General features: G+C 51.9%; 1 long non-coding RNA gene across 1 annotated transcript; it reads left to right on the forward strand.

Moving 5' to 3' along the window:
• The first annotated feature begins 7,605 nt into the window (after nucleotides 1-7,605).
• LOC143695384 (uncharacterized) lies at nucleotides 7,606-9,769 on the forward strand. The gene is made up of 3 exons (XR_013184519.1): nucleotides 7,606-7,670; nucleotides 9,037-9,074; nucleotides 9,748-9,769. It is a non-coding gene; the product is annotated as an uncharacterized LOC143695384 (long non-coding RNA).
• The last annotated feature ends 2,135 nt before the right edge of the window (nucleotides 9,770-11,904 follow it).

Genomic DNA, 11,904 nt, shown 5'->3' on the forward strand with positions numbered 1-11,904 from the left:
ATGGGATCCATGGGATGCAATGGAGTAGGATGGGAAGGGATCCATGGGATGGAATAGGATGGGATGGGATCCATGGGATGGAATTGAATAGGATGGGATGGGGTAGGATCCATGGGATGGGATGGAATAGGATGGGATGGGATCCATGGGATGGAATTGAATAGGATGGGATGGAGTGGGATCCATGGGATGGGATGGAATAGGATAGGGTGGGATCCATGGGGTGATATCCATGGAATAGGATCCATGGGGCTCCTGGGCAGCCTTGGTCACCCCTGAGCTTCCTCCTGCTGCAAGCCACTTTCCCAGTGACCCTAAAACCCGTCACACCTCTCTCTGCTGTGCCAGGAGTGTCCCCAGAGTGTCCCCAAGGCCCATGGGATGGGATGGGATCCATGGGATCCTGAGCAGGAGGGGCTGGGGCACTGCTGGGCCCATTTCTGCTGCTCCCCAAACGTGGCACAGAGGCACAGCACATGTCCCAGCAGTCCCTTTTCCCTTTTCCCCTCTCCTTTGTTTGCTCTGCAGGGCTCGGAGCCTTCCCTGAGCGTGGTTTGGGCCTTGTGCAATGCAAACAGCACAGAGCCAAGGAAAGCTCTTGTGCAAACCTGCAGGGAGGAGCAGTGGGGTTGGATTCCAGCTACAAAGGGATGGTGGGTGCTGCTGGGCCTTCTGGGGGTGTCCCCATTGCCCCTGGGACACAGGAGGGGCTGCAGGAGGGCTCCAGGGCAAGGGATCAATCCAAGGGATCAATCAGGGCTGGGGTTAGAGGGCTTGGGGTGTTTCTGGGTTTTTTCTACAGGTCCCAGAGCAGGGGATAAATCAGGATTGGGATTTGGGGTGTTTGTGGAAGTTTTCTGCAGTTCCCAGAGCAGGGGGTCAATCAGGATTGAGTTTAGAGGGGTTGGGATGTCTGTGGGATTGGTCTGCAATTCCCCGAGCAGGGAAAAAGTTGGGATTTGGGATGTTTGTGGGATTGCTCTGCAGGTCCCAGAGCAGGGGGAAAATCAGGATTTGGGTTACAGGGGTGGGAGTGTTTGTATTTTTGCCCTGCAGGTCCCAGGGCAGGGGAAAAATTAGAATTGATTTCAGGGTGTTTGTGAGTTTGTTTTGCAGTTCCCAGAGCAGGGGTTAAATCAGGGCTGGCTTTAGGGGGTCTGGAGTGTTTGTGGGATTTTTCTGCAGTTCCCAGAGCAGGGGATGAGTCAGGATTTGGGTTAGAGGGGTGGCAGTGTTTGTATTTTTGTTCTGTGGGTCCCAGGGCAGGGGATAAATCAGGATTAGAGGGTTTGGTGGTAGGAAAACATCTCTGACACCCCTGCCTTCCCTCTCTCCTTCTTTGTTGCTGAAAATCCCCCTCAGGTGAGGGGCTGAGGATGGGATCACAGAATCACTGGGGTTTCAAAAGACCTTTAAAACCCCAGCACTGCCAGGGCCACCCCTAGAACCTGTCCCCAGCTCTGAAATCCCTGCAATGACCCCAGCACCGCCCTGGGCAGCTGTGCCAGGGCTGCTCCCCCCTCTGGGGGAGGAAATTCTTTATTAATCTCCAAATTAAACCTCCCCTGGTGCACCTGGAGGCCATTTCCTGCTGTCCTGTCCCTGCTCCCGGGGTGCCTGAGCTGTGACACCCAAACCCCCACCCCGGGCTGACCCCTCTGGCATTTCTGGGCGTGGGCTCTGCAGCTCCTTGGAGCCAAAATTTGTTTCTGTTCTTGAATTCCCCGCTGGGAACTGCAGCCCTGAGCAAACAGAGTGACACAAACTCCTTGGGGAGGCAAATATTGTCCTGTTTGTGGCACTGGGATCTCCCTGCTGGTGACATTTGCGGAGGCTGTGTCACCCTGGGGGCACGGGCTGGGGTGAGCTCCTCTTCCTTCCTCCTCCTCATCCTCCTCATCCTCCCCTCAGCTCCATGCCAGGTTTGGCACTGGAAATTTTTGTGGCTAAAACAGAGAAAATGCAAAGGAACAAACTCCATTTCCAGAGGTTTAAACTGGGTTTAAGCTGTTTAACCTATTGCAGCATGCATGCTTTTTATACATTCTTATAAAACTCATAAATTTAACTTTATTCATTGGTCAGAAAAGACAAACAAAGTGTTCATTGCAATAGGGAATTGCAGATTTGTTGGAATAGAGAATTTTATTCCAAGTGAGCCCCAGGTTTTTCTTATTTCTCCTTTCTTTCTTTCTTGGTTTCTCTGTCAATGACCTTGGTAGGAAATTCTTTCCACGTGGATGTTCTTCTCAAAAAGCTGCCATGAAAGCTCCTGCACAAGGGTGGCACTGGAGCAGCCCTGGGGACGCCCCTGTCCCCCATCCCTGTCCCCCAGCCCTGTCCCCCAGCCCTGCTGCAGCTCTCCCCTCCGAGGAGAAAAAATCCAGTTTTTTCAGGAGGAAAACCCAGGATGAGGTGTTGGAATGTGAAATGCAGGGAACTCCCAGAATGAACTGATTGTTGGTGTGAAAAATCAGCATCCACTTGGTGAGGAAATGGCATCCACAAGTCCCAAAAATCAAAGGAGTCAGAGGTGAAACAAAGCTAAAGAATTGCCAGGATATATTAAAGAAAACCCTCAAATATTTCTATATATAATAGAAATAATATGTAATATATTATATATAACACACATATATATAAATACTCAAATATATATCTATATAATATAAATAATATATATAATATATGATATAAATATATATGATAATATCTAATATATATTATAATTATGTTTATATAATAAAATATCTTTAATTATATAATATAAATTGGAATATAATTGTATCTTTTACAGAAAATATATAAATATAAAATATTTATATTTATATATTTTTCTGTAAAATTATAAATATATAAAAATATATAAATATATATTTTATATAAAATATATAAAATTATATGTTTTATATAATTATATAAAAATCATAATATTATAAATTATAATTTCTACATAATATATTTATAATATATGAATATATAATAGAAAATGTCTATGAATATGCCCTTAAATAGTGCAATCAAACAATACATAAGGAAATTTGTTATAGCTATTGCTGTGCTTTTGGCAGTTTGCTGGATTTTATCTCTTACTCAGCCTTTAAAAAGTTGAAATTGAGCCTCGTTGCTCACCCTGAGACAGGCTTAGCCAGCCCCGGCTTAGCTGGGCCAGCACAAAGCCCCATTGTCCCGGCTGGGCAGGGTTTATTGTCCCTGTCACACCTGGCTGAGCCCAGCCCGGCCCACCTGGGCAGGCTCGGGCTCATTTGGGGCTGTTCCCCCCATTTTGGGGTGTCCCACCCTTCTCCTCCCAGCCAGGGGGGCCCTGGTGCAGAACTGGGAGAAGATTTTTGGGGAAAAAGCATCTTGGAGGCAGAGGCAGGGCTGGTGTGTCATGGGGTGAGTGAATTAAAGGGGATTCTTTATTCCAGGTGAGCCCCAAATCCCTCTCACAGACCCTGCAAGGTCATGGGGTGAGTGAATTAAAGGGGATTTTTTTATTCCAGCTCCAAATGCTCCTCACAGACCCTGCAGGGTCATGGTATGAATTAAAGGGGATTTTTTATTCCAGGTGAGCCCCAAAAGCCCTTCACAGAGCCCTTTAGGGGTGCTGTGTCATGAGGTAGAGTTAAAGGGGATTTTTTTTTATTCCAGGTGAGACCCTCACAGCCCCTGCAGGATTATGGGGTGAATTAAGGGGATTTTTTTATACCAGGTGAGCTCTAAATGCCCCTCACAGGCTCTGCAGGGCTGGTGTGTCATGGGGTGAATTAAAGGGGATTTTTCTTTTATTCCAGCTGAGCCCCGAAATCCCCCCAAAAAGTGCCAAAAAATCCCCCCAAAAGTGCCAAAAAATCCCCCCCAAAATGCAAAAAAATCCCCCCCAAAAGTGCCAAAAAAATCCCCCCCCAAAAGTGCCAAAAAAATCCCCCCCCAAAAGTGCCAAAAAAATCCCCCCCCAAAAGTGCCAAAAAAATCCCCCCCCAAAAGTGCCAAAAAAATCCCCCCCAAAAGTGCCAAAAAATCCCCCCCAAAAAGTGCCAAAAATCTCCCCAAAAATGCCAAAAAATCCCCCCCAAAAGTGCCAAAAAATCCCCCCCAAAAATGCCAAAAAATCCCCCCAAAAATGCCAAAAAAATCCCCCTAAAAATGCCAAAAAATCCCCCTAAAATGCCAAAAAATCCCCAAAAAATGCCAAAAATCCCCAAAACACCAAACCCCAGAGCTTTGGTCTCTGAAACCCGGCCGGAGGGTCCCCAGAGCCCTCTCGCCTTGAGCTCCAGCCCTGTGACTAATTAATGACTATGACTAATTGCGCTAATTCCCGTGTGCTGGTGACCCCTGCGGGGTTGGTGCTTTGGGATGGGGCCCGGGGGAGCCTCTGAGTCAGAGCAGCCGGGTTTGTTCGTGACTCCAGGAATTCCCGAGGGGGGACAAGGACCTGGAGAGGGCCGGGAACGGCGGGGGTGTGGTGGCACTGGGAGGGGACAGCGACGCCAATTATTGATGGCTGGGAACGGGCAAGCCCAGGCCCGGCCTGGAGCTGGGCTTGGCAAAAAACCTGTCTGGAGAAGCGCCGAGAAAGTCACAAATAACGATTTTTAAAATTTGGTTGGTTTTTTTTGGTTTTGTTTGGGGTTTTCTTGGTGGTTTTTTTTTCTTTGTTGGTTGGTGGGTTGGGGGTTTTTTTTGGTGTTTTTGTTTGTTTGGTTTTGGTGGTTTTTGGTTGGTTTTTTTTATGTTTGGTTTTTTTGTTTTGTTGGGGTTTTATTTTTTGGTGGTTTTTTTTTTTGTTTGTCTTGGGGTTTTTTGGTTGGTTTTTTTTTTGGTTGGGTTTTTTTTTGGGGGGGGGTTTGTTTTGTTTTTTTGGTTTTTTTGTTGTTTTTTTCTTTGGTTTTTTGGGTTGTTTTGTTTTGGTGTTTTTTTGTTTTGTTTTTGTGGGTTTTTTTGTTCGTTTTTTTGTTTTGTTGGGGTTTTATTTTTTGGTGGGTTTTTTTTTTTGTTTGTCTTGGGGTTTTTTTGGTTGTTTTTTTTTGTGGGGGGGTTTGTCTTGGTTTTTTTTGTTGTTGTTGTTTTTGTTGGTTTTTTCTTTTGTTTTTTGGTGGTTTTTGTTTTGTTTTAGTGGTTTTTTGTTTTGTGGTTTGTTTTTTTTTCCCCCAAATCTGAGGATGCAAAATTACCCGGAGATGAACCCAAAGGCACCGAGCTCCCAGCCTGACATCCACATGGAACCATGGAATATCCTGGGTGGGGAGGGCTCACAGGGGCTGTATCCCAATAAATCCCATCCCTGGAGCGCTGTCCAAACTCTCCTGGAGCTCTGTTCGCTGCCAGCCCCCCCTGGGGATGAACCTTTCCCCAAACCCATCCTGGCACAGCTCCATGCCCATCCTGCCTGCCCAAACCTCTCCCAGCTGGGGCTGCCGGGCACACCCAGACATTTCCCGGCAGCTCCGGGCACAGAACGGATCCATCCCTGATCCATCCCTGGTGCCGAACCCTCCCGGGGCTTGCGGGGAGCGCTGCCCAGCCGGGCTGGGTCAATCCGGGCAGGGACGGACAGACCCGGCTGGCGGCGGGTCCCGGCCCTGCCCAAGAGCCCCGGCTTTGTCCCGCAGCCCCTCTGTGCTCCTGGAGCCAGGCAGTGCCCGGTTCCATCCCCTCTGTGCTCCTGGAGCCCGGCAGTGCCCGGTTCCATCCCCTCTGTGCTCCTGGAGCCCGGCAGTGCCCGGCTCCATCCCCTCTGTGCTCCTGGAGCCCGGCAGTGCCCGGCTCCATCCCCTCTGTGCTCCTGGAGCCCGGCAGTGCCCGGCTCCATCCCCTCTGTGCTCCTGGAGCCAGGGAGTGCCCGGCTCCATCCCCTCTGTGCTCCTGGACCCAGGCAGTGCCCGGTTCCATCCCCTCTGTGCTCCTGGAGCCCGGCAGTGCCCGGTTCCATCCCCTCTGTGCTCCTGGAGCCCGGCAGTGCCCGGCTCCTGCTCCATCCCCCGGGAGTGCCCGGCTCCCTCTCCATCCCCTCTGTGCTCCCGGAGCTCAGGGAGTGCCCGGCTCCTGCTCCATCCCCCGGGAGTGCCCGGCTCCCTCTCCATCCCCTCTGTGCTTCTGGAGCCGGAGAGTGCCCGGTTCCCGCTCCATGCCCAGGGAGTGCCCGGTCCCCGTTCCATCCCCTTTGTGGTCCCGGAACCCAGGAGTGCCCGGCTCCCGCTCCATGCCCAGGGAATGCCCGGTTCCCTCTCTCTCCCCTCGGTGCTCCCGGAGCCCAGGATTGCCCGGTTCCCGCACCATGCCCGGCTCCATCCCCTGTGAGCTCTCGGAGCCCGAGAGTGCCCGGCTCCATCCCCAGGGAGTGCCCGGTCCCTTCTCCGTGCCCGGGGAGTTCCCGGTCCCCGCTCCATCCCCTCGGTGCTCCCGGAGCCCAGGAATGCCCGGCTCCCGCTCCATGCCCGGGGAGTGCCCGGCTCCAGCTCCATCCCCAGGGAGTGCCCGGCTCCCGCACCATCCCCTCGGTGCTCCCGGAGCCCAGGAATGCCCGGTCCCCGCTCCATGCTCTCGGTGCTCCCGGAGCTCAGGAATGCCCGGCTCCCGCTCCATGCCCGGGGAGTGCCCGGCTCCAGCTCCATCCCCAGGGAGTGCCCGGCTCCCGCTCCATCCCCTCGGTGCTCCCGGAGCTCAGGGAGTGCCCGGTCCCCGCTCCATCCCCTCGGTGCTCCCGGAGCTCAGGGAGTGCCCGGTCCCCGTTCCAGCCCCTCGGTGCTCCCGGAGCTCAGGGAGTGCCCGGGCCCGTTCCAGCCCCAGGGCGTGTCCCGCTCCATCCCGGGATGCAGCAGCCCGGGCCACGCCCCGGCTCGCCCGTCAAAAGGAGCCCGCGGTGCCCGGGCGTGCCAGGGACCGGCACGGGCACAGGTGAGCGCCACAGGGGCCCCTCTGGGCGGGCACGGCCACCCCCTGGCCCTGGGCCACCCCCTGGGTCATTTCCCCTTTCTCTGCCACCTCCTGTCCCTCTGCCGCCCCCCTGGGTCATTTCCCCTTTCTCTGCCACCTCCTGTCCCTCTGCCGCCCCCCTGGGTCATTTCCCCTTTCTCTGCCACCTCCTGTCCCTCTGCCGCCCCCCTGGGTCATTTCCTCTTTCTCTGCCACCCCAGACCCAGCTGAGGGCGTGGTGCCTTCATTAACTCCAAATTCTCCCTGTGTTTTCCTGGACCCCCCACCCCAGGAGTTGTCCCCATTTTTTGGGGCTAATTTTGGGGTTTGTGAAGGGTGTTGGGGTGTCCAGATTTCCACCTGACCTTTACCTTTCCTCCTCTGGGTTTGAGGTTGGTATTCATTTATTTCTCTTTGGTTTTTCCTTTCTGAACTGGTTCCTGTGGCTCTCCTGAAGACCTGTGCTGCTTTGGTTTTTATTTATTTATTCCTCTTTGGTTTTTCCTTTCTGAACTGGTTCCTGTGGCTCTCCTGAAGACCTGTGCTGCTTTGGTTTTTATTTATTTATTCCTCTTTGGTTTTTCCTTTCTGAACTGATTCCTGTGGCTCTCCTGAAGACCCGTGTTGCTTTGGTTTTTATTTATTTATTCCTGTTTGGTTTTTCCTGGCAGAGCTGAGGTGGTTCCTGAAGAGCTGTCCAGAAATGTCTCCTCTGCTGCCAGGGCTGGGGTTCCTCCTGCTGCTGCTGGGTGAGTTCTGCTGTGGGCTGGCCCAGGAGGGTTTTCCATACCTGGGATCGCCCTCAAAGGGGAAATTGTGCTGCCAGAGCACTGAATGTGACTTTGGTGGTTGCTCTAACTCCCCAGCCTTTCATTGTCCTGTTCGTTGTTGGATTTGTGAGTGAAATATTTCAGTTTTTAGGGTGGAAGGTCCCACTGGGGCTGATTCTCCCCCTGTCTGTGTGCTCCCTGTTCCTCTGCTGGGGAAAGCACTTAAGGAATAATCATAATTAAATTGATTACCTCTCTATTCATTGAATTATAAATCCCAGCACAGTTTGGGTTGGGAGGGACCTTAAATCCCCTCCACTCCATGGGCAGGGACCCCTCCCACCATCCCAGGCTGCTCCAAGCCCTGTGCAGGGACATTTCCAGGGATGGGAAATCCATTCCAGGGCCTGCCCTGCCTGCCAGGGAACAATTCCCAATTCCCAACATCCCACCCAGCCCTGCCCTCGGGGTCGGAGGGCACATTCCCAATTCCCATATTCCCAATTCCCATATTCCCAATATCCCACCCAGCCATTCCCTGGGCCCTGGTCCAAATCCTGCACCCCATTAGGGGAAGGTTACTTAGGCTGTTAATTAGTGAGAGTTCTGCATTAATTAAATGATTAAAAATGAGGTAATTAAGGAAGGTGTTGTGCTAATGAAGTGAAGAAGGCAATGAAGATGTTGTGCTAATCAAGTGCTCATCCAAGCTGCTTTAGGACCCCCTTCCTTATGCAGTTTTTGGGATTGTGAACTCATCCACAGCAGGGAAGTCACTCCTCCATCAGACCTGAGAGCTGCAGGGCCCTCTCTGTGTCCCCTCCCTGTCCCTGCCCTCATCCCACTGGTATAAAATATAATATAATATATAAGTATATTATAATATATTTATAAATTACGTAATATATTTATACTATATTATATCATTATATGTTATTATTATACTATATATAATATAGTATATAATATATTAATGTACTGATATATATCAATAATATATTTCTATATTATATAATGTATTGATATATTATGTACTATTATAATATATACTAGATTAATATATACTAATATTAAATATAGTATATTCTATATTACATTACATTGCATTATATATATTAATATATATTAATATAATATATTCTATAATAACCTAAATTATAATCCTTGTATTATCTCACCCTTCACATGAGACTAAAAATAGAATAAAATTTTTAAAACACCTCTGAGTTAGAAAAAACCAGAATCCAGCAGAAAATGAGCTCTGAAATCCTTCAGGGAGCTGGGCTGGGCTGGGCTGGGCAGGAGCTCTGTGCTGGCTCTGCTCCCAAATCCCCTTGTCTTGCAGGGTGCCAGGGAGCTGCTGCTGCTGCTGGGACAGAACTGGTAAGGCAGATTCAACCCAAAAGTTGAAATTTGTGTGGTGAAAACATTCCTGGGTGGTTTGGGCTGAGGGGGCAGCCATGGCAGCCCCCCTTCCTCTGGGACCCCACTGGAACCACCAGGGGAACTTTCCCTCCCCTTGTGGGGTGGGATGGGATGGAAGTGCCCAACGGATTGAGGTGCAGAGCCAGGAACTGTCCTGGGGCTCGGGGTTTGGGGTTTCAGTGAGTTTGCTCAGGATTTGGGGTTTGAGTGTGCTCAGGATTTGGGGTTTCAGTGTGCTCAGGGTTTGGGTTTGGGGATTTGAGTGAGTGTGCTCAGAATTTGGGATTTGAGTGAGTGTGCTCGGGGTTTGGGGTTTCAGTGAGTGTGCTCAGGGTTTGGGGTTTCAGTGGGCTCAGGGTTTGGGGTTTCAGTGAGTGTGCTCAGGGTTTGGGGTTTCAGTGAGTGTGCTCAGGGTTTGGGGTTTTGGGGTTTCAGTGTGCTCGGGGTTTGGGGTTTCAGTGTGCTCAGGGTTTGGGGTTTTGGGGTTTCAGTGTGCTCGGGGTTTGGGGTTTCAGTGTGCTCAGGTCCCATCCCATTCCAAAGGGCTCCCCCAGTCTGTGTGCAGTGATCCCAAACAATGTCAGAGCTGCATTTTAACCCTGTCTCTTTTCTCCTCCTCCTCCTGGTGCAGTGCTCCAGCTCCCCCATCAATGGTGAGTTCCTTTCCAAATATTTATCACAAAACTCAGAGAGGGCTCTGTGTGCCAAACCCTCCTACAATTCCTTACCTTTGTCTCTCTTTTTTTGTCCTGGGCTCAGAATCAGCCGTGTGTGCCTCGGTGCAGAGGTAGGTGAGCCATCCCCAGGGGCTGGGGCACTTCCTTGGGAGGGATTCTGCTTTTCTTGGGGTGACCACATCCCTGTGAGCCCAGATTTTGGGATTTTCCCCAGGGTTGCCTGTGGGCAGGGAGGGCTCTGGTTGCACTTGTTCAAACAGTGAAGGGAAGGTGCCCTGCTGGGGTTTGTGGCTGGGAAGACAAAGAAAGGCAGGGCCGGGCTCTGGGGAGCAGCCAAGGGCCTTGGCACTGGTGCTGAGCTTATCTTGGCTCCAGTGGGGCTCAACCAGCCCCACTCTGAGCTCACTCAACCTGCATGGTGGCTGAGGGTCAGCAGTGCACCCCTGCCTGTCCCTGTGCCAGCAGCCTCGTCCTGCCCTGTCCCTGTGTCCCTGTGTGCCTGAGCTCTGCTCCTGCTCGTTTGGGAGGGCTGGATCCTTGCTGGGGGCACAGCCAGGAGCCAAACCCTGCTCAGGGCACTTTGGGTGCTGTGCCCAGCTGTGCTCTGGGCTGCTGAGGGGTGACACCTCACATCTGGGTCTGTCCCCAGCCACTCCTGCTCTCATCTCCCCACCCAGTTCTGCCCAGTGCCTCACCAGTTCTGTCCCCACCCAGTTGTTCCCAGCCCATCCTCTCCCAGTTCCCATCAGTTTCTCCCATTCCCATCCCCTCCTCTCCCAGTTTCCACATTCCCAGTCCATCCTGTCCCAGTTCCTCATTCCCAGTTTCCTGATTCCCATTCCCAGTCCCCATTCCCACATCCCAGTGCTGTCCCAGTTTCCCATTCCCATTCCAGTTCCCCATTCCCAGTGCCCCATTCCCAGTGCTGTCCCAGTTTCCCATTCCCATCCCAGTTCCCCATTCCCAGTGCCTCATTCCCAGTGCTGTCCCAGTTCCCTCATTCCCATCCCAGTTCCTCATTCCCAGTTTCCTGATTCCCATTCCCAGTTCCCCATTCCCAGTCCCCATTCCCACATCCCTGTGCTGTCCCAGTTCTCCCATTCCCAGTTCCCCATTCCCAGTGCTGTCCCAGTTCTCCCATTCCCATTCCCAGTTCCTCATTCCCAGTTTCCTGATTCCCATTCCCAGTCCCCATTCCCACGTCCCTGTGCTGTCCCAGTTCTCCCATTCCCATTCCCAGTTCCTCATTCCCAGTCCCCATTCCCACGTCCCTGTACTGTCCCAGTTCTCCCATTCCCAGTTCTCCCATTCCCAGTTCCCCATTCCCAGTTCCCCATTCCCAGTCCCCATTCCCACATCCCTGTGCTGTCCCAGTTCTCCCATTCCCAGTTCCCCATTCCCATCCCAGTTTCCCATTCCCAGTCCCCATTCCCACGTCCCTGTGCTGTCCCAGATTCCCATTCCCATTCCCAGTTCCTCATTCCCAGTTTCCTGATTCCCACATCCCTGTGCTGTCCCTGTCCCCCCAGTGCCAGCCAGGAGCAGCTGCTGGAGGTGGCCCGAGGCCGAAGGTCCCCGTGCAGCCTCAGCTTTGCCCAGCTGGCCTGTGCCCAGGTGAGGACCCTCAATCCCTCAGTCCCTGGGGCTGGGATTTGTGTTCCTTGGGAATTCTCACCCTTCCCACTGCCCTGGGGGAGCAGCCAAGGCTGTGCCCAGGGTTTCACCCTGAGCTGTGGCAGTGCCACCCTCTGGGGGACACTGCCCTGTGCCACGGGGCTCAGGGGTGCCCAAAGCACCACGGACACCTTGGGAATTGGGGATTTTCTTCTCCAAACCCCCGGAGTGAGAAGGAAGTTGGGGCAAAGGGACTTTGCAAATCAAATGGACTCTTAAAAATTGGTGTCACAGCATTGGGATGAGTCTGCAGGAGAGTCACGCTGGGTGTTGGGATAAAGCACAATAGGAGGGGTAAAAGCACAATTAGAAGGGGTAAAAGCACAATTAGAAGGGGTAAAAGCACAATTAGAAGGGGTAAAAGCACAATTAGAAGGGGTAAAAACACAATAGGAGGGGTAAAAGCACAATTAGAAGGGGTAAAAACACAATAGGAG

This window comes from Agelaius phoeniceus, chromosome 16, assembly GCF_051311805.1.
Source record: "Agelaius phoeniceus isolate bAgePho1 chromosome 16, bAgePho1.hap1, whole genome shotgun sequence".
NCBI lineage: Eukaryota > Metazoa > Chordata > Aves > Passeriformes > Icteridae > Agelaius > Agelaius phoeniceus.